The following is a 23,516-nucleotide window of genomic DNA, read 5'->3' as shown; positions in this document are numbered from 1 at the left end:
GTCCCCGTGGTCACATCCTATATCCTCACTGATGGAGAAAACATTCTCCATAGCACTTCTCATTCCCTGAAATCATCTTGCTTATTTGTTTATTGTCTCTTCTCCAAAACTAGAATGTAAGTTTCAGGAAGGCAGGAACTTTGGAATGCTTGCTATTATATTCTCAGCACATAGAACAGGGCTGGGCACAGAGAAGGTGCTCATTCCATGTTGAAGAATGAGCATTGGGGGGCTGCAGTTGTAGCTCAGTGGTAGAGCACTTGCCTGGCACATTTGAGGCACTGAGTCTGATTCTCAGCACCACAGAAAGAAAGGAAGGAAGGAAGGAAGGAAGGAAGGAAGGAAGAAAGAAAGTTATTGTGTATATCTACAACTGAACATAAATATATGCAGCCCCCCAATGCTCATTCTTCAATATGGAATGAGCACCTTCTCTGTGTCCAGCCCTGTTCTGTGTGCTGAGAATATAATAGCCAACAATCCAAAGTTCCTGCCTTCCTGAAACTTATATTCTAGTTTTGGAGAAGAGACAATAAACAAATAAGCAAGATGATTTCAGGGAATGAGAAGTGTTATGGGGATATATATATATATATATATATATATATATATATATGAATGAGCATTGGTTATTTTAAAGTTTCAAACACCATTTTCAGCTCTGGATAATACAAAGACGAGAAAACCCAGAAATGGTCCCTTGTATTCATGAAGCATATAGTGGAGCAAGATATATGTTAATAAAATGTTTTCACCTATGTAAGTAAAATGACACCTAGGGTGAATAAACAGTTAATAGGGGCATGCAGGAGAAGTTGTGATGCTATAAGAAGGTATGATGCTGGCTGGAGAATGGGGTCCAGGGACAGAGGAGGCTGTCTAAGGAAGCAATGATGGTGTGGAGTCTGCAGGATGGAGGAAGAAGAAGCTTTCTAGAAAGAGGGAACCACAAATGCAAAAGCCCTGCAGCAAAATGGAATAGACTTGTTTGGAAAACCATAGCAGGCCACAGCAGGCACAGGCAGAAAGCAACATGACACATGGAGCCCCACGATGCCCTGTGGGAGAGGAAGAGACAGCCAGGCAACTCAGGGCCTTGTTCCTTGGAGACCTGGCTGAGTGTTTTGTTGCTTTTCCTAAGAATGATGGAAATCATGGGAGGGATTTAAATGTGTGTATGTGAGACAGAGAGAGATTAAAAAAAAAAATGTTTTTTGTGTTTTAAAGTGAGCACTCAGTAGATTACCAGGGTTCCTTCATCCTAGTAGCTAAATGATTAAAACTAACTAGGGGAAAGGGCAACTAAAATATTAATAATTATAAAAGGTAATTCATATAGTCTTAGTTATCTCCTTCTATCTGCTGATGGACTCACTATGACAACAAGGGCAGAAGAGCAGAGAACAAAAGTTTTGGCCCAACAGTTTCTTTTGTTTGTACTGAGTATTGAACTGAGGACCCTAGGACCTTGCATGTGCTAGGTAAATGCTCTACCACTGAGCTATGTACCGAGTCCCTTTCTTTAAATTTTATTTTGAGACAGTTGCCCAGGCTGGCCAAAAATTCGCAATCTTCCTGCCTCATGCTCCTAAGTAGCTAGAATGACAGGTGTGAGCCACCATGCCTGGCAGCCAAATAGTTTCTTGAGGAACATTTCTAGACCTTGGTACCCAATAAAGTACAAGCTGTGAAACCACTGTGTTCAAAGCATTCTTCTAGGCTTTATGGGAAGAGAAAAAGGAAACCACATGAATGTTCTTCCCCTCGAGGGAGCTCAGATGATTAATGAGAGGTATGCACATGTAAAGGGCACAGGACAGATCCTGAAACACGTTTGACAGGTATTGCTGCCCAGAGATACCGAGGCGCATGTTAATGTACAACCTCCTCAGAGCAAGGTCCACGTCTGAATCATTTTTGTTCTTCCCACAGAAGTTAACCAAGTGCCTTGTTCAAGAAATGTGCCAACAACGAATTAATGAATGAAGTTGAGCCTGACTGCCTCAGGGGAGAAAAACAATTAGTCAGCTGGCAAGTCAGGCCTCTAGTGACCCTTCCATGATAAAGAACAATTATGAAAGAATGTAAGCTCCATGAGGACAGGACTTGGCGTCCATGTTTGGGTGGTTTACTGCTATGTCTCCAAAGCCTAGTACATTCTTGGTGGATAATATCTGTTGAATAAATGAATTTATTAGCTAAGTTAGAGCCTTTGGAATGATCAGAGGACAGAGTAAGAAACTGATTAAGTAAATTAATGGTCCTTCCATGTGATGGGGGTACCAGCCTGCATCCAGAGCATGTCACAGAAGGCTTACTATGAGGCAGGTTAGTAAAAGCAGAAACTTTGGAGGCAGTCTTCAATTGCAAATGGGTATAATATTAATGTATTCTTTAGAATTCTTATGAGTTAACTCTTAAGAAGTTAATACATAATAAATTAATATATGTGAAGTGTGAGGGGCAGTGTTTGCTAGGGAGTAATCCTGTGTGAATTTTCATTCTGAGTGCTTTACACCTATGCACCCTTCTAATCCTTGCAGTGCCCCTGTGAATTAGGTACTGTTATGGTCCCTATTTTATAGTAAGTGATATAGAGCAGTAGTTTCTCTGAATGGGACAGGTAGAAATTAGAGGGTTTTGAGGAGAGGAATAGCATGCACTCATTTGCATTTTAATAAGGTCACTGTGACTGCTGTGTTGAAAGCAGAGTGAGGAACGCCACTTGGCAAACTGTAGCCAGGATCCAGGTGAGATTTATTGTCAACTTGCCCCAGGATGGTAACAGTGTTTGGTATTGTAAAAGCAATCGAATTCAGCCTATGTCTTGAAAACCAGAACTTAAAGGGTTGCCTGGTGGAATGGATGCATGGGAGATGGGAAAGAGATGAGTAACTCCATCATTTTGGATGCAATCCACCCAGAAGGTTAGAATTGCCATTATCTGAACTAGGAAAGACTGCAGATTTGGGATGTATTGTTGGAGGGGCCTATTTGCACCCAGACTGAGATAATGAGTAGGCAGGTAGAAGTCTGCAATTTAGAGAATTCCAGTCTGGGACTGTGAATGTGGAAACCATCAGCCTATTGATGGTATAAAAAGCCACACAACTGGAAAGATCACCTAGGGAGCAAGTAGAGATGGAAAGTAGAAGTCCAAGATTGAGCCCAGTGTTTAAAAGTTGCAGAAAGGAAGAAACCCACAGAGACTCAGACCAGGCAGTGAGGCAGGAGGAAAACTAGGAACATGTCAGATTCTGGAGTCTACTGAAGAAAAGACTTTGGAGGTTTCATGTGCTTTTGAAATCTAATCTTAGAAATGATGTTTTTAGTTGCTCCCAGGTCCATGTCAGAGATGTCACCAGTGGAGGAACTGATGCTCACAGAGTTTGGGACCAAGATGCAGTATCTGTTGATCTTTCATTGCGCTACAACTGCCTCAGGGCAGAAGAGGGAAATTTGCCTTCTATTTTGTTAAATGGCTTGCCTCACTCCCAAAATTGTCTTTTCTAAATTCATCATTCAATTTGTCTGCCTTGGTAAGGAAAAAAAAGAAAAGTTTGATGTTCAAGAAAGAGCATTGTAAAAGAAAATGAAAAAGGAAATAGGTTAGATAGCTCCATTTTCAAAGCCTGAAGGATATGACACAATCAGTATAACCAGCTTAGAGATCACAACTTGGAAGGGTCTGGCCTCACAGTAGTTGATGGGAATGATTTTGAACACACGTTCCGAGCCTCAGGGGACTAGTTATATAGGGATGTGTACGAGAGAGACAGCATGAGCAAAGCCATGGCTTTGGGGTAGTGAACTGACCCTTGGGATGCCTAGGACCTGGTAGACTCTTTAGGACTCTACCAGGAGAATTCCAAAGTCAGGCAGATGAGATGGGACACTGATGACCCTACTATGGAGAAAGAGGAAGAGGATGACGGTACTCTCTCTGCTTAGAATCTTGATCCTTATAGAAAAAAAAAAAAGGGTGCTGTGGGAAAAGCCACCCAGAAATTTAAATGCTTTTTACCTACTCCATCTTCTCCCCCTACTTTCTTCTACCCACCAGGGGCACGAACATGATACTGTGAAAACAAAGTTAGAACTGTGAGGCGTTCCACATGGTGGCACTGGAATATCTCAGGGCTGTGGTGCTAATAGGATGAATGGGGGGGAATGTTCATAATAGAAGAGAGCAACAGATACTTTAGTGGTGAAGTAGGAGAGAAGTCCGCTAAGGAGTTACCTGAATCCAGGGTAGGTGGGCTGTGGGACAAGGCACTTCAGAAACAGGCCTCAGCGTGACATTAGGCTGGAGTCAGGGATCAGTGTTAACACACCTAACCCAGCTGACCTGGGACCCCGGATTGCCTGAGACAGTAACCTAAGACTGTGTAAAATGACATCTTGTTTTCATAGAGAGTAGCATGTTTTAATCCTATGAAGATTTAGAAATAAATGTAGAAATGTTTAATTGGATCAAACTCATGTTTTTGTTAATTTGTACACATTTGGTGTTTTAAGTATTTGTAATATTTAAGGGAAATTGGCCCATTAGAGTAATGATCATCCTTTTGACACCAATTTAAAATATGTAATTAAGAAATTGAGTTGGTTTTCTGATTTTAAATTAAAAAACATTCTAAAATTGTAATCAGTGGTGGAATACTTGAGAAAATTTAAGATTTTCATATTTTAAAGTTTAATTTGTTAAAGCTCTGAGAAGTTTTTAGACAATCGACGAGAGAAATAAAATGTTAACTATATAAACATGATTTAAAACATTTGAATGGGTTTCATAAACCTAATTTATAAATGACATCAGATATTAATTAAAAGCCCACTTAAAAGTAATTGTTAATATTTGCTATATTTAGAAAGAGTGATAATATGTCAAAATTGAAATCAAAAGCCTAACGATGACCTAAAGTTTTAAGTTTATTTCTTAAACAAATTGAAGATTAAGTTTTAAAAATCAAAGTGGCTCTGAATAATCTTTTCTGAGCACAAAGGAGTCCTGAGACTATCAAAAAAATCTGTTCCTCTATCAAGGACTTTGGGACAGCTTCTGGGTATCTTGTAACTATGTGTGTCTTGTTCTCCTCCTCCTCCTCCTCCTCCTCCTGCTCCTCCTTCATTTGGGATTGAACCGAGGGGTGCTGTACCACTGAGCTCTACCCCTAGCCCTTTGTATTTTTTCATTTTGTGATAGAGTCTCACAAAGGTGGGCTTCAAACTTATAATCCTCCTGCCTCAGCCTCCTGAATTGCTGAGATTATAGGCATGTGATACCACACTAGCGGTGGTTTGTATTTCTAGAAAGCATACTCCTGGAGGGTGACCAGATAAGGTAGGTGACTAGATAAGGTAGGTGCCAGAGCAGGAAGAACAGAGCTGTTGTATATGGGGTACTGGAGAGACAGAGGTAGTTCACTCTCATCTTGCTCAGGGGCGTGTTGATCCTGTGCAGAGAGATAGGAAAAAAGGACCAAGAGCTACAAAGATAGGAAAGGGATCCAAAAAAAAAAAAAAAAAAAAAAAAAAAAAACAAGAATAAATGACAGAGTAAGGAGAAAATAGAAAACATCAGAAGAACCAAAGATGGCAGACACCACGAGGGGATTGTTACTGTAGCATGAAACCAGTGTGAGGAAACTGAGGTTCAGAGAGGCAAAACAGCTTGTCTGGATCACGTGGCTGGTCAGAGTTAGAGACGGGACCAGAAACTGGGTCCTCAAACAACTGCAGTTCAGGTTTTACTTTAGAGCACTTCTTTTTCTCAAATGAAGGGCAAATGGCTTTGATGGTGAAGATCAAGTCAGAGCATGGATGGTGGCTCAGGTTTTACAATTTGGCTAGAGGGCTGCTGCCTGACTTTCAAAGCTTTGAATGAAAGTTGATTAATTCTTAAATACACTCCCTTCCCCGCCTGCAGACTTTTAAGTCTCTCCAGAATTCTGGGCCCAAATCCTGGACTTTTCAAAGGGGACTGAACTCAGGACTAAGATCTTTTATCCTTGTAGATGATTCAGGAGGAGCACACCTTTAAGATTCTCTGCAAGGCCCTGTGTAAAATTCCGAAGTGGCAGCATCCCACTGGAATGGGCCAGTTGGGAATAGGGGCAAATCAGTGTACTCTGGTAAACACAAGGCGAGAAAGGTCTGATTCAGCAAGGCCACCCCTGAAAGTACAGAAACAAGAAGAGGCATGCTGAAGTGTCCTTGAACCTCAACCTCTAGCCAGGTCACATAGAAAGGTTTAGAGGAAATTCCCTGAGGCAGGCAGATGAGCCCCTCTGGTGAGTAAATGTCTCTAGGGAGGAAGGGTAGTGATGCCATCAAGGGTGTGTGAATTTCAAGCCTCCTTGTTTTGCACGTTCTTATGCCTCTTACCCCATCTAGTTTATTTAATAGCAATGCTTCACATCTGGACAGGTTTGCACAACTACTGCAATAACCTCCCATAAGAAGGAGAAGGGATAGCAGGATTCTCACTTTACAATTGAAGAATCCAAAGTCATAAAAGGGTAGAAATGTACCTAGAAAAACAAAAGACCTGAAAGTGTCAGGGCCTGATTTCTGAAATCAGAGTCACTGTAGTTTAATTTTTTCTCTTCCTTTTCCTTTTATTTTAAAAGTTTTATTAATTTTATTATTTTCTTTTTTCAGAAGGAATGTATGTACTTTGTTAAATATAATTTCTTAAAAATACAATTAAATAAGCCAGGCATGATGGCACACGCCTATAATCCCAATGGCTTGGGAGGCTAAGGCAGGAGGATTGCAAGTTTGAGGCCAACCTCAGTGATTTAGCAATGTCCTAAGCAATTTCCCAAGACCCTATCTCAAAATAAAAAGGGCTAAGGGTGTGGTTAAGCACCCTAATACTAAATAAATAAATAAAATTACATATCTATTAGCTCCTTTTCAGTTACTATAACAAAATACTTGAAGCAGGCTAAGTTTATAGTACAGAGATTTATTTGACTCATAGTTCTGAAGGTCTAAAAGCATGGGCCTAATTGTGTTTGGCTCTAATAAGGATCTTATGGTGGAGGGCATCACGGTGGGAACATGTATGGGAAAGATATCATACATCTTGATACAGAAGGCCAGGAAGCAATTCAGGAGTCTGGCTAACTCTTATAACAACTTGCTTGCAAAAAACAATCTCAGTTCCTTCTAAGGGCACTACCCGCAATGACCTAAGGCCTCAGCTTTTAAATGTGCACAATACTTCCCAAGGACCAAGCCTCCAATACATATATATATATACCCTGTATTCAAACCACAGCCACATAAGAAGGGAAAAAATCATAATTCTACCCCGTAGAGATAATCATTGTGAACACCTTGGTATATGTCATTTTAGAATTTTTTTTAAAATGTGTTCTTATTGTAGCTGTAATTTTGATAATTTTTTTGCACTAATCCAAATAGGGGGAAAAAATGACCCTTTACAGTATTCTCCTTAACAATTTTTAAAATACATGTATATAGTCAGGAAAAAGCTAAAGAAGTACTAGAAATCTTATATAAGAAACATTTGCTATCAACTGGGCACAGTGGCACATGCCTGTAATCCCAGCTACTTGGGAGGCTAAGGCAGGAAGATTACAAATTCAAGGCAGCCTCAGCAACTTAGCAAGGCCTCACACAACTTAGCAAGACAGACTCTGTCTCAAAATTAAAAAATTAAAAAGGCCAGGATGTAGCTCAGTGGTACTGTGTTCTACCCCCAGTACCCCACCCCCGAAAAAAAAAAGAAAAACAGGTGGTGGTGTGCTGTGCTCACGCCTGACTCTTCACCCCTGAGAAGACTACTTCCAAAATCTGAAACTTTTCTTTCTCTCTATCCCCTTCCTTCCTTCCTTTCTTCCTTCTTTCCTTTCCTCCCTCCCTCCCTCCCTGTGTCTCTCTCTGTCTCTCTCTCCTCTCTCCCCTCCCCCTCCCTCTCCCTCTCCCTCTCTCTCTCTCTCTGCCTCTCTCTTTCTCCCTCTCTCTCCTCTCTCTTTCTCCTTCCCTTCCCTTCCCTTCCTCAGGGTCTCACTGTTGCCCTGACTGGCCCTGAACTCTGGGGCTCAAGTGATCCTTCTACCTCAACCTCTAGAGTAACTGGGACTATATGCACGTGCCACTGACTGGGCTTGAATCCTGAAACTTTCTAAACAACATGTCTATGGTTTATTTCTTGACTTTGTTCAAATATTATGCAATGAGTTCTTACTACGTAGTTTTCTTATGTTTATGTCTTCCATTTCTCTCAATCTTCCCTTCCTCCCTTTCTTCAAATATGGTACTGTTTTATAATATAGATGAGATAAATACCTCAGTATTTACTTTTCTGTGAGTATGTAATATCATTAAAGCTAAGCCATGTAGGATACTAGGATTCTTCTTTTTTTAAATTTAACTCTTTATCCCTTGTTATCATTTAATTTTGTTACCGTAATAGAATAACTGAGACTAGAAAGAAAAGAGGTTTTTTTTTTTTTTTTTAAAAGATAGAGTGAGAGAGGGAGGGAGGGAGAGAGGGAGAGAGAGAGAGAGAGAATTTTTAATATTTATTTTTTAGTTCTCGGCGGACACAACATCTTTGTTTGTATGTGGTGCTGAGGATCGAACCCGGGCCGCACACATGCCAGGCGAGCGCGCTACCGCTTGAGCCACATCCCCAGCCCCAAGAGGTTTGTTTCAACTCATGATCCAAGAGCATGGTGCCAGCATCTGATGGACTTCTGGTAAGGGCCTCATGCTGCTCCATGCATAGCAGAAAAGCAGGAGGGCAACTAGGGTTGTACAAAAAGAAGAAAGGTCAAAAGAGCTGACCTGCTTTATAATAACCTGCTCTTGTGAGAACAGGTCCAGTGTCTAGGGAAAGACATGAATCCCTTTTAAAGACCAAATCACATTTTAAAGCCACCCCCCACCACACACACACACACACCTCTTAACACTGTTATACCCGGGACCAAGCTTCAACATGAGTTTTGGTGGGAAAAAATCATATTCAAACCATAGTCCTGTTGTAGTTAATCACTGCTCTATTTTTGTTTTAATTATCTTAGCTATTTTCTATACAAAGTTCTGACAGTCTGTGAATCACATCCTGATCTACGTGCAAATGTTTCTTCCCATTTTTTCGAGACAGCCCTCCTGAGGGCCCCCGTCCTGCTGCCCTTATTGGGACTAGTAGTTCCCCTGGCTGCTCTGTGCTCTCTTTACCAAACCCTGGGAATTTCCTACCCTTCTCTCCTGGGTTGGATCCCTGTGTTCTGGCCCCTGTATCTTCCTCTGCCTTGGTTTACTTTCTCTAGTTTATTGTCCCTTCTAGTGGGTGAAGACATAGATGTTGTTTTTTCCCCCCTATCAACATAAACCAATGAAAGGAATTTTTCTCTAGTGGGGTTCAACAATAACTATTTTGCTTTGCAGATTCAGAATTATAATCAAATTTGTACCTTCCCCCCAGATTCAGTAAGCTTTTGACACTTAAAATTTTTATCTGAAAATCCAAGGCGGTCCCAGGAAGCAACAGCATAAAATTTTCTCCATGTAAACAATTTGAATTGAGTTTCCAGCCTACCTAAGGTGAGCCCTGGCGACTCAGGCAGCTGGTGTGCAAATTGTCATGGATACCTATACCTTTCTCAGATCTCTGGCCAGCACGTGGCCTGTGGACTGTCCGGTGCGGCTCAGAACTTCCTTTCCCACATTTTTTCTTCAGGACCTAGTACGAGCCTTGAACAGGTGCTAGGGACTTTATGGTGGCTTCTGAAATGATTTCCCAGAAGGACAGTGACTCATCACAGGAAACCCTTTTCTTTCTCTCTGATCCTCCCTCAGCTTCCTGGATCACTCATCTGTACGTGAGTTTTCTCATTTCTCACCAAGAGATGGCTACTTAATTCTGGTTTTAGATAACAGAGGTAACCAAAGATAGTTCTGGGAATAAGATGGGAATAACCCTTCCGACAGTGATGTCCATGAAGGAAGAAGGTCTTTTCCCAATACCTTGACATTTTCCCTCCTAGTTATGGATCAGTTTCCATTCCATGACCCTGCAGAATCCCTTTTTCAATGTCCCTAATGGGAATGCAGATTGGTACATTGTGTAGAAGTAGGATTGCCCTCTTGGTCTTAGATTTGCTTGTGCATACCACTTTTTCTACAAAATATGCTTCGCTCTAACAGGTATTCAATTGTTTTTTCATTGATGCAAGCTAGATCAGGGAGAATGTTTTTGGTTGCTGACCCACAGTGCTTCAGACATGGTCAAGGTCTTTAAGACATAGGTTGAAATGAATTAGACATCAGAGTCCTGTACATTTAGAGTTAGAAGGGACCTTAGAGATCATCTGGTATGGTTTTTCCATTTGACAAACAAGGATCTTGAGGCCCAAAGATATTATTTTCTTGAAACTGCCTAGCCAGCCCGCTCCTGGTCCTTCAAAGGCTCTGTATCCTTCTGCCTGCTCTTGGCTACTCTCTGGTGGGATTCTGGTCTCCCCTTTCACTTGCATCTCTTCTTCATTCTCTGCCCTATGGGTGTGCTCTCAGGCTGGTAAAAACCCCTCTGGATAACCCCTCTCTATATCCCTATCTTCCTTTGCTACTGGTTTTCCCCAAATCCCTCCAAGGTTCCATGATTCTTTCTGGACTGCAAGCAGATTCAAGATAGTGGACTTTGGTTTCCTTCCAAAATAATTCTCACTGAAAAAAAAATACTAACAATTTTGAAGAAGACACAAATGGTTTGTAATTTTTCTGGTATGTTTTCTTTGGAAGTTTCTCCCACTAGATCCCCTTCTTTTTAAGGAATTGTTTTTATTTTTTAATAGTCCTCATTCAAGTTTTTCCATTTGTGCTCTTTTAGTGCTACTTTATTACAGAAGGATTGGGAACAAATACTCTTCTGCTTTCTTAAAGGAACCTTCTTCTGCTAGACTATTGCCACCTACTTAGAAAAACATTTTTGGTAGGGCAAATAACAATGTGCATATCCAAGGCCAGTTTTTGTAAATAAAAGACATTCCCCATATGCCCTTCACACCTTCTAGTCTTCCCCACTGCCCCATGGGTTTGGGGGTTGGGACTTTATTCTCTGTTACTATCAATGAGGCACAGTACTCTCTGATAGTCTGTAAACCCAAACCCTTCCTCTGCTACTATATCCACATTTTTTCCTGTCTTCTCCTCTCTGTGATGCTAACCACCCAGCCCCAACCACCACCTTGACCTGTTTGTCATCTCTTTAAGCTCTTGTTTATGGTGAAGGAGTCTGTTGTAAAACTATGCAGGTATGACACCTATACTTCCCATAATTCTGTAAAGGCAGGAACCAAGTCTTCACATAGTCTTAGATATGTCTCTATATCCCCATACTATGCCCAGAATATGGAATATTCCAATACATGTATGGTGAGTGAGTGACCGACTGAATGAATGAATGAATGAATGATTCATTAATGAATGATTAACTGTGGTTGCTCAACAGTTTTCTTTTTTAGTTACTCCAAAAGCAAGAACATAATTGAGATGGGAACATTCTGTGATTCATTTCCTACAACAAGGGAAGTAGTGAGTTGAGAATCTGGACAGGCTGAGAATTTTCTTAGTGGGATGATAGTGTCTGGTTTCTCAAGTTTTTTTTTTTTTTCCTTTACTCCTCACAGCTCAAAGTCCTTGGATACTGTAAAACTCTTTCTATTGCTCACAATATTAAATGGCTATTTTTCCTTTGTTACTGTCCTCAATTTTGAAACAAAATATGTTTGTTTCCCAAGATAGAAGCAGGGACCTCTGGTTTAAAGGAAAGCCCAAATCTTCTAAACACTCCTTAACACCTCAAATATTAGATACATAATAATCTTGCTTGAAATGTAGAATTGCTTCTAGGTAGAAGACTGCTCCAGAAAAGAATGAAGGATTGGTACATAACATAGCATAGATAAATCTCAAAATAATTATGCTGAGTAAAAGAAGCCAGATCTGCCCCCACACTGTATGAACTATAGTTGCCATTATATTAAGTCCTAAAAAATTCAATCTAATCTATAGTCACATAAAGAAAGTCGGTGATTGGCGGGTGGCATGGAAAGAGGTGGGAGGTGGGAACGGCAAAGGGACATCTGGAAACTTTGGTAATGATGGATATGCTCATCTCTGTGATTGTGGTAATGGTGTCTTACGTACATGCATATGTCAAAGCTTACCAAATTGTAGTCATCCTTGGAATCCTTGTGGAATTGGTTCCAGGACCCCTGAGGATACAAAAATCTGTAGATGCTCTAGTTCCTGATATAAAATGGTATAGTATTTGCATATAACCTATGCATATCCTCTTATATACTTTAAATCATCTCTGGATAACTTATAATACCTAACATAAGGTGAATGCCATGTAAATAATTGTTATATTCTTTAGGGAACAACACAAGAAAAGGACTATACATGTTCAGTACAGTTGCATTTTTTCCAAATATTTTTCACCCACGGCCAGTTGAATCTGTGGATATGGAGGGCTTACTGTATACTGAAAATCTACAGTTTAATGTGCACTTGGTATTAATTATTCATTGATAAAACTGATTTTAAAATGGCTTCTAGGAAACGGTGTCTAAATTCGTTTGGACTACTACAACAAACTACCATAAACTGGGTGGCTTAAGCAACAGAAATCTATTTCCCATAGTTCTGAAGGCCAGAAGTCCAAGATAGGGCACCAGCAGACCCATTGTCTACTGAGGGTGTACTTCTAGTGTAGAGATATGCCATATTCTTGTTGTATTCTCATGTGACAGAAAACATAATAAGAGATCCTCTCTCTAATGTTTCTTTTTTTCCTTTTTGGTGCTGGAGATTGAACCCAGTGTCTTATGCATGCTAAGCAAGCACACTGCCACTGAGCCACACCCCCAACCTTGAGTCTCTTCTCATGAGGGCTCTAATCCCATTCCTAAAAGCTTCACCCTCATAAACAAATCACTTCCAAAGGCCCCACCTCCAAATACCATCACATTCATAATAAATTTGACATATGAATTTGGTGAGGAGGACACAGATATTCAGTCATATCAGAGTCCTATCCCCCACTCTATATGTCCTATCTCATTTCCCAGCTACGCTTTACTAAAGGATGGTCATCCTCAATTTTGTTCCTAAAGTATGATAGGTCCTTTTGTTATGGTAGACACTGAGATTTCTTTTATTACTCTGGAAATGCAGACCGTATTTTAACTGGGCCCCTGTTCCCTCCCAGGTTAGATCCAGGTCTGTCTGAACACTGTAGACAAGCTCATCCTCTTTTCCCATCTGATGGCCATTTAGGAATGCTCCCCTCCCACAGTCCAGGGGCATGTTTTTGAACACACAGCAATTGATTGTGAATGTACTATTGCCAACGTGGGCATCACTCACCAGCTCTAATAATTAATAATTGTTATTGATTATTAATGGTGATCTTTCATATGTTTTCAAAATACCCATTTGTTTTCCATGCAGGAAACCTTGAGATAGTGAGTGACTTACCAGTACTGACAAATTCTCTTTTACATTTCTCCCCTCCCCATTTCTTATTGGTATATTAGAGCTATACATAATGGTGGGATTCATTGTTGCATATTTGTACATGCACACAATATAACAATATAATGTGGCCAATATCATTCCCCAGTATTTCACCTTTCCCTCCCCCTACCTCTTTACTTTACAGCTCTCCCTTCAATTTTCATGAGATCCACCCACCACCTTTCTTTTCCTTTTTCCTCTCTCGCTTCCATATATTAAAGAAAACATACAACCCTGGACTTTCTGAGTTTGGTTTATATCACTTAACACAATGGCCTCAAGTTCCATTCATTTTCCTGCAAATAACATAATTTCATTCTTCTTTATGGCTGAACAAAACACCATTGGGTATATATACCACATTTTCCTTACCCATTTATCTATTGACAGACACCTAGGCTGGTTCTGTAGTTTTGTATTGTGAAATGTGCTGCTATAAACATGGGTATGCCTGGATCACTATAGTATGTTGACTTTATTTCTTTAGGATATATAATAAGGAGTGGTATAACTGGGTCGCATGGTGGTTCCATTCCTAATTTTTTGAGAAACCTCCATGCTGATTTCTATAGTGGTTGTACTAACATACAATCCCACTAACAGTGTAAAGTGTTCCTTTTTCTCCACATCATCTCCAACATTTATTATTGTGTGTGTATGTATGTAAGTATATGTGCGTATATAATATGTATGTGTGTGTATATATATGTACCAGGGATTAAATCCAGGGGTGCTTTAGCACTGAGCCACATTCCAAGTCTTTTTTTATGTTTTATTTTGAGACAAGGTCTTGCTAAGTTGCTTAGGGCCTTGCTAAATTGCTGAGGCTGGCTTTAAATTTGCAATCCTCCTGCTTTGGCCTCCCAAGATGCTGGGATTACAGGTATGCACCACCATACCCAGTTTTCAGCCGTGCGACAAGCACGCTAGCTTCATACTAGAGGTTCTAAGCATAGAAGTTAACTAGTGAGATCAAAATAAACACACATAAACTCAATTTACCTTTTTCTTTGACCAGGTCTGAGACGGCTCCCCCTCTGGCTCCTGCCTCGAGCCACCCAGTGGGGCAGCGAGGTTTACATAAGACTAGCAGGAGAGAGGCAGGGCATGCCAGAGGGTGGCCTTTTATAGGGGAACAAGAAATTCAGGGGAAAATTCCATCCAATGAAGGTCGAGGGGACAGCATTCCAAGTCAGGGTGATTGGTCTCAGGGTCAATGGTCAGTCACACCCCCACACGGATGGGCTCTCACACCTAGAAAGGGTGGGGATTAGTTCTGACACAGTTTAGCCAGAACGCCTCACACCCAATCAGGGAGGTGCCCAATCACGTGAGAGAACGGCTTCCCACATAGTTTATTTTTTTTTATGTATATATGACAGTGGAGTGCATTACAATTCTTACTACACATATATAGCACAATTTTTCATATCTCTGGTTGTATACAAAGTATATTCACACCAATTTGTGTCTTCATACATGTACTTTGGATAATAATGATCATCACATTCCACCATTACTTATTACCCCATGCCCCCTCCCTTCCCCTCCCTCCCCTCTTTCCTATCTAGAATTTATCTATTCCTTCCATACTCCCGCTCCCTATCCCACTATGAATCAGCTTCCTTATATCAAAGAAAACATTTGGCCTTTGGATTTTTGGGATTGGCTAACTTCACTTAGTATTATCTTCTATAACTCCATCCATTTACCTGCAAATGCCATGATTTTGTTCTCTTTTATTGCTGAGTAATATTCTATTGTGTATATATGCTACATTTTTTTTATCCATTCATATATTGAAGATTGGTTCCACGATTTAGCTATTATGAATTGTGCTGCTATAAACATTTATGTGGCTGTGTCCCTGTAGTATCCCAGCTTATTGTTTATATTCTTTTTTTGTTATTGTTGTTGTGCAGGGAATGGAACCCAGGGCCTTATGCATGTGAGGCAAGTACTCTATCAACTGAGCTATATCCCCAGCCCTTGTTTATATTCTTTATGGCTACTGTTCTAACTGGAGTGGGATGAAATCTTGATGCAATTTTGATTTGCTTTTCCCTAATTGCTAATAAAGTTGAACATTTTTTCATATATTTGTTGATTATTTGTATTTCTTCTTTTGAGACATGTCTGTTTAGTTCATTAATTGGGTTATTATTATTAGTTATTTATTTTGTGTTAAGTTTCTTGAGTTCTTTATATATTCTGACTTTAATCCTTTGTCTCTTGTGCATTTCTTTCATTGCTTTCCAAGGTGAGTTAGAGCTAGATAACTTCAGATCAGCAGTAAGAAGGGCAGACAAAACCCCCTTCTCTGAAAGTCAGCATTATTTTAATGTCTTTGAAATGTTTCTAGAACCTAAGGAAGAATCAGGAATAAGTCCTCAGAAAATGGAAATGTAGGACCTCGTTGACCCAAGATGTTGCCTGTTCTCCTGTCTTACAGACACAACAGGTCCAGGGTCCAAGCGGTTAAGTAAATACCAAAGACCTCAAGCTGGAGCATGGTTCTCAGACCCATGCAGGTCTGTGAACGAGTTACAAAATGAAGAGCTGCCATTTAGAGACTTTTATAGCAATATGACAATTAATTTCATGACTTTGCATCTAATAATGAAAGAGTTGGGTTGTACTTTGTATGACTTATTTTAAATTCTTTTTAATAATTCATTTTTATTTAATTTACAAAAGTAACAGTATATGATAGATTAAAAGTTATTTTTAAAAATCCCTTCACTACAGATGGAGAAGCACCGAGCTACTAATGTGGCCTCTGAAGGGCAGTTCTGGGCATCTTCCTTCCCATGGAGATAATGAGTGAACTGTGGAGAGATGGGAATAGCGCCTGGGAATAGGAAGGCAAGGGGTCTCCTCTTTGTCTGCAGTTCCTTTTCCCTTTTTACCGTGTGTCCCTGGGGAAGTGCTACACCAGTAGTAACCAAAGAAGAGACACGACTGGAGAGGACTGCAATTATAGGAAGGGCTGGAATGGCAGAAGGGGCAGGAGAAACTTGTGGTTATCACCTAGCACTCCTGACCTGGTTGAGTGTTCTTCATGATGGACTTCAGGAACAGGTAGAGGAAGCAGCTGTGAAAAAGAATTTGAGGGGAATTGAGCTCACACCTCACTACAGATTCTCCATTGAGTGGTGAAAAAGGGATACACGTTTAGTAGAAACTGTAATTTGCATTTTGAATGTCGATCTTTCTCTGGGTAGCAATATTGCTATACCCTACTCCTTTGGATGCTGGGCAGCCATAGCTTTGGGTCAGCCACATGATCATGAGGGGAAACAACCAGGACTCTACTATGTGCTGTGTTGCTAAGCTATAACATTTGGTAGGTTAAGTATACGAAATGCACTTTTAGATTTATAGTATTTTAACTTTATGATGGATTTAACCAAGACACAACCCCATCATAAGTCAAGGAGCAGTGGTCTGGAATGGAGCTACAATTGTTGATACCCACTTAAGAGAATTGCCTAAGTTTATGATGCTTGCATAATTTAGGAGGAAGAGGAGAAAATCTGGTAATGATCACTCTGTAATACATGACTGTGCACTGACATATTCCTCTGAAGTCACTGGCCAGAGAAAGTGTCCCTTTAGAAAACATGAAGGGACTGCACACAGGACAGGTGTTAATGAAAAGAAGTGGGATCAGAGTAGAGTTGAGCATAAGGTGGCCTCATTCTCTATCTTAAAATGAGATCCAAGCAGCTGAGAGACAACAGGAAGACATTGCTGTCTTATCTCACAGCTGTTTCTGCTGGCCCCTGCTCTGCTTTTTGTTTGTTTTATTTGTAGTGCAGGGAGTCAAACCCAGGGCCTCACTCATGCAAACCAAATGCTCTGTCACTGAGCTATACTCCCAGTCCCCCCATTCTGTTTTTGTAATAAATCATGGGATAGAGCAATGTTCAGGTTCCCAGGGGGCAAGGCACAGCCTATTAGCCTGCCTGCCTTTGGAGCAGCCAGCTGACAAACCCCTTGCTATCCCATATTCTGTATGGTAGTAGGAAGACATGACACCTTCCTCCTGTATCAACACATGTTTCAATACGCCTGGACACTCTTGTTGACATCAGTGTACTTGATGTACTCATCACCTGAGAGGAGAGAATCGGGTTGGGTGGGTTTAGGTTCTTTCATATGAGAAAAGCCTTTGTGTCTTTCCTTTGGGAATGAAAGGAAACACCCAGCCCTCTTGCTTTTTGGTTAAATTAGAGGGTACTTTCTGCATTGTAAATTCTCCTGAAATAGATCTTGACACATGCATGCCTGAGTGTGCCTGCTCTGTGGTGCATTATTTCTAGTTTGAAGAGTGTGGACTTCAGGAGGGGATTGAGGTTAGACCTTGGGTCCCCTGTTAGTTGGCACCATGTAGGAGGTGAGGCCTGCAATGCGGTGGGCTGTCATAAAGCAGAAGAAGGATTGGAAACTCAGCTGCTTTCCTCTTATGCTAAACCCAGGCTAGTGATGGCACACTCAGAATTAATTACTTTGGAGGAAGCTGATAACAGGTAGCTATAAAAAGATGCACAAAGGAGGGCAAGAGTAACATGGAAGCCATTTCCAACTAATGTATTGGAAATCTGTAAGGCCAAGCAGGTGGTACTCCTAGGGATACAATGACTGAATTACTGCTATGGTTTGGATCTTAAATGTCTCCCAGAGGTCCTTTGTTAAGGGCTTGGTTGCTAGCCCGTGGAGCCATTGAGAGGTGATAGGACCTTTAAGAGGAGGGGCCTAGTGGAAAGAAGTCAGGTCACTTGGGGGAGGGAGTTGGAGGGGGGTGCAGGCGTGCACTTGAAGGGGATTATTGAGATCCCAGCCACTTTTTTTTCCCTCTCTAATTTGTGGCCCCCACAAAGAAAAGTAGTCTCTTCCACCATGTGTTCCTCACCCTTGTGTTCTACTTCAATACACCTAAAGTGACACAAGCAAATGACCATAGACTGAAACTCTGGAACTGTGAAGCAAAATAAATCTTTCCTGCTTTTATTTTTATTTTTTTATCTCAGGTACCTTGTCACAGTGACAGAAAACTGACCAACACACCTCCCCCAACTAGAAAGACCAGGCTATGACAAGATCTTGAGGTCTCCAAGTTTTCCTGTTCTGAAATAGCTAGGGGCAGTCTAAAAGAAAATTCAACCCACTGCCACTGCTCCTCAAATTTTATAATCTGATTGGCAAATAAGACTGGCCCAGTATGAAACAATGACAATAAATAACTGTGGCAAAGATTGCAGATAAAATAACTGCTTCTGGATATGGGGCCAAATATGGGTCTGAACAGTCAGGAAAGTTTCCTAGAAAGTTTGAGTCCTGGATTTACCAGGATTTATCAGAGGAGGTTCAAGTCCTAGATTTACCAGGATTACCTGGGTGAGTTTCTACTATCTCTGAGCCACAGTATCCTCATCTACAAAATAGGGCAAATGATAGCTGTGTTGTAGGTTTTTCGTGAGCATTAAATGAGCAAGTACCCAGCTGAATAAGTGGTGGGTAATATTGAATTTCTTCATTGTTTCCATGGCTACAGTGAATTCTGACTTTCTAAGAATGGCTCATCAATGTGATCACAGCTTTGTGATGTGAAAGGCTGCTATTTTGCCTGGTGGGGAGGCAGTGCCATCAACACACTACCAGTAAGTAGCTGCTTTTCCTAACAGTAGACCCAGTTCCCCCAGCTCGGATAGGACACAAATCCCTCTTAAATCAAAAAACTCCAAGGCATAGCTTGCACATAGAGGGGTATTTTGCTAAAGTACTCACTTGGCTAAAAAGACTATAGAGTTTTCCATCACAAAGTGGGTGCCACGTTTTTGAGCAGTTCAGCTTCCCTTACCTTCCGTGACTTGTAAATTTGTACCAAGTTCACTACGTACAAAGTAGAAAGTTATCAAATCCTAGCTCCCCACTTGAGTACCATCCATTCTGGACAAGCAGACCTAGGAATCTGATTCTTTTAAAAATGTTTCATCAGTAACTATTTAGCCAGGAATTGAGAGAAAATGTAGCATAATGGATGCTAGATCTAAACAGCCCGGACTTGCTCCCTGGCTCTGCCACTGTACTAGCTACATGATTTTGAGTAAATTATTTATCCTGTGTATGCCTCAGTGTACTCATGGGTTGAATGGAAAATAATTGTGTTCCTTTCATAGGATTGCTGGGAGGAATAAAGCACTTTAAAGCAGTAAGTGGCCAGTGTAAATATACTAATATATATCTGTAATATATTATAGTATTCCATTCTGGTGAAATGGGGAGAGGGTAGGTTTCAGGCCATGCTGTGCCCCTGAAGAACAGGACAGCAAGAGAGCCAGCACTCGCTATGCTTGAAACAATGGGAGGCATAGAGAAGAACACTCTTAGGAAGGTATGAGCCTAGGCGCCAAATCCTAATGAGACAGCCCCGCCTGGACCCCTGACAGGAATCTGCCATCAGAGAGAACCCCTTTAGAATTTGACAGTCTCTATTCTAGTCCCTGGGATTCCTAGATACAGTCTCTCTGCCAGCTGGCCCAAGACTTGTTTCAGAGGGGATGCCATGCGAACACAGGGCTGAGTCAGTAACAGACCCTTTGTTCTGTCTCCTGGACCTCTGGGTGCACTGTACAGACATGTCCAGCTTGGCAGGCAGCTGGCATCTTAAGGATTCAGGTCGTTATCAGATGGACACTCACTAAACAGAGTCCCTCCCAGCCTCTGTGGTGCGTGTGGCTGCGCACGTAGGCCTGCATACCTCATATCTCTGCCCGGGCAATTACATCCCAGTCACCCTGCCCCATTCCAAGGCAGCTGGGGCCAGCTGGGGCACAGGGCTTGGGGCTGGAGCCAGGCAGTTTTCTTCCTTTCATCCTTTTTGATTCCACAGGCATGTTCTTCTAAGCGTGGGCTCTAACTGCAGTGTCCGACAAGGGAACAAACCTGAAAGGCAGGAACAAAGCTGCAGCTGCTCACGGGCTGCCTTTGGCTGCTCTGAAACGGAGCCAGAGAGGCACAGTCTCTGCCCTCCAGGACAGAAGCGCTCCAAGCAACTTGTCCTTCTTTCCTGGGACGCTGCCTCCCCCTAAGCGTGTGTGTTGCTTACACCCATATGTTCAAGGCACACTTGTTCAGATCTATATTTAAATACTCCTGTGGGATTCCCAGTCCAAGTGTATAAAGTGCACGTCTGGGCATGGTCTCCTGGCCAGACTCCAGGGTTGGCAGCCCACCCAGATGGTTCTCAAAGCTGGTCTCTTGCATCAGAAGTGATCCGCCACAGTTCCGATGGCAGTTTATGACAACTCACCCTGGTTTGGGAAATTCCCTTGTGTAAGCTCTCTTAGCCTAGAGAACAACTTTCAAATACTAACAATTGGTACATTGATTGGATACTTTCTGTGCACCAGGCAATTTGCTGAGAATGCTTTACCTATCAGTTTCCCACAGTACCCCTCCAGTTCTCTAATGAAGCAGTGTGATCAGCTCCTCTTTAAAGATGAGGACCCTGAGACATGGTAACAGTAGGTAACTTGCTCAAGATCACCCAGATAGGAAGTGAATGCCTGGAGTTGAACGAAACAATCTGGTTCAGATCATGTTCCTAACAACTGTGGTGCCCACCTCTCTATATCTGTTTAGGTCTCGCCAAGGATTAGACCAATGCCTGAGAAGGATCATCCTGACTGTTCTTACCAGTCTTTTCAGGCAGTAGGGGACAGAGCCTCTACATGATTGACACATGGTTAGTTAATTGCTACATCCTTAAATTTAGGGAGAATAATGCAAAAACTGAATTATTTCTACATCAATTTCTGTTACTTTGATCCAACAAATATTTAGTGAACATTTATTCTGTGCCAGATATTATACCAGAGGTAGCAAAGAGGGTTACAATCTAGAAAGAGGTAATCTCACCCAAATTCCCAAGTAGCCCAAAAGGTCCTCTAAGATAAGCCCTGCCTTCCTTCTCCTTCAGTCTCCTTGCTCTACACTCCCTTCCTTCTACTCAAACCTTCTTCAAGTCCTTTTGTTCCCAAAGTTCCCTACTATCTCAGGGCCTTTGCAGTTTCTCTTCCACCATCCTGAGACACTTTCCACTTCTTTGCTGGGTTAGTTCCTCATCCTTCAGGACTTGAAACTCTCTTTAGGGGATTTTTCTCTCACCACCAATTCCCCCCACCCTCATAGTTTAGGCATAGTTTTCCCTGTTCACATTTCATCATTGCTCTCTTTATTCTTGATTTTTTGTAATCAGCTGATTAATCTACCAGCTTTCACCAGCTCCTTGAGGGCATCAATAATGCTTTTATTGTCCACCACTGTACTCCGGGCACATAAGAGGTGTTTGCTAAATGCTCTTGAGTGATTAAGATTACACATGATATACTAAAGCAAAAACGGGGATGTTAATTCCTACTTCTCTAAGCAGCAACATCAAGACAGGATTAAACACGCCTGCATTTTATTAGGAAGACCTTTGAGGAAAACATGGTGAGGGAGCAGAAGCAGCTGAGGAGTCAGACTGTGACGCCAGTCTGAGCCAGGGGTGAGGCAGGGAAGAGGAAGGTTGCGTGGTGGAGCCTCGACATCGCTGTGCAGTCCACACAGACCTTCCCAGGAGCCCCCAGGCTCCCAGGAGCAGCTCCAGCCTGCGCCCCTGCCACACTCGCTCATTGGCTGGGAGCAAGCCTAGAGATGGAAGGACTGGGGACAGATTCTTCTCTTTGTCCTGTGAAGGTACAGAGGCCAGAAGCGGTGACTTCTGATTTATACCAAAGAGAATGACTACTAAAGCTGTGCCTTCCATAAAAGGGCAGGAAATCTTTGATTTGGAGGCACCACAAGTACGGTTGAACAGCGATAATGAATGCTCTTTGACACAGCGAATTAATTGCACATGGGCTCCCCTCAGAGTGCTTATAAGCTGGTCAGAGACCATGTAAACTCCCCTGTGTGCTCCTGAGCCTCAGTTTTCTCTTTTCTAAAATAGCAATGATGACTCCTTCCTTGTGACATGCCATGATTAGATCCAGTGACTTCTATGAAAGGGGCAGAACAAATAGAATATGAATACCACTTTTAAAAGATCACGATTTGTTGTCCCCTTCACCTTTCTAGTTTTTCTAGGTACTTCTACAGGGCCAATCTTTTAAGTTTTCTAAGTGTGCTTGTCTTATGATTTCACTCATCAGCAATCCCCCAGGGACTTTTTAAGATCATTTCAAGTCGGAGAACTGAAGTTTAAACATGTGATCAGGACCAAAGGAAGATTGAGAATTAAGTTACCATATTTTGGGAGTAACATGCCTCCTCTTTGGGGACAGACCTAGGAGTGTGCACTTGGCACAGTGAGCTCCCTGGGAGCTGACTCCTTAATTCTGCCCCTGAGGCTGTGTTTGCTTTGTTCTGTCACAGGTCAGTCACTCGGGCAGCACTTAGTCATGCTTCTTCCCCTGCACTACCACCCTGCCTCCCTTCAGCCCTGGAGATATGCCTCAGGGTGGACTGCCTCCCTTGTCCTCATGCAGGGTAAGGGGTATGTCTGCCCTTTCCCTTCTCCTCTCCCTTCACTTCCTGGTAAGGAGGCAGCCTTTGATATTGGACTCATGCTGGTCAGTAAAGGGGACTCTACACGGAAGAAATGGCATGAGCAAGGGCAGGGCATATTTCCATCCATTCCTTAGGCAAGTGTTTTGTGAGGCCTGGAAGACAGGCAAGGACCCAAGGACAGATGAGAATAGAAAACTAGGGTGAACTATGGCAGCCCTTGAAAAACTTGTTCAGGAGCATCATAGGTCCAAGGAGCTATTGATGCTTCATAAGCAGGGGGTAAAGTTTGAGCAATTTAGAAAACAGAGTCCAGATGAAGGCAGAAATGAGACAGAGTGGCCAGTGCAATTTAGGTGAGAGGGAGAATCATAGGAGCAGATAGGTGAGAGGGCTTT

The sequence above is a fragment of the Marmota flaviventris genome, chromosome 2, assembly GCF_047511675.1.
Source record: "Marmota flaviventris isolate mMarFla1 chromosome 2, mMarFla1.hap1, whole genome shotgun sequence".
NCBI classification, from domain to species: Eukaryota; Metazoa; Chordata; class Mammalia; order Rodentia; family Sciuridae; genus Marmota; species Marmota flaviventris.
Note: the sequence above shows the minus strand (reverse complement) of the source record.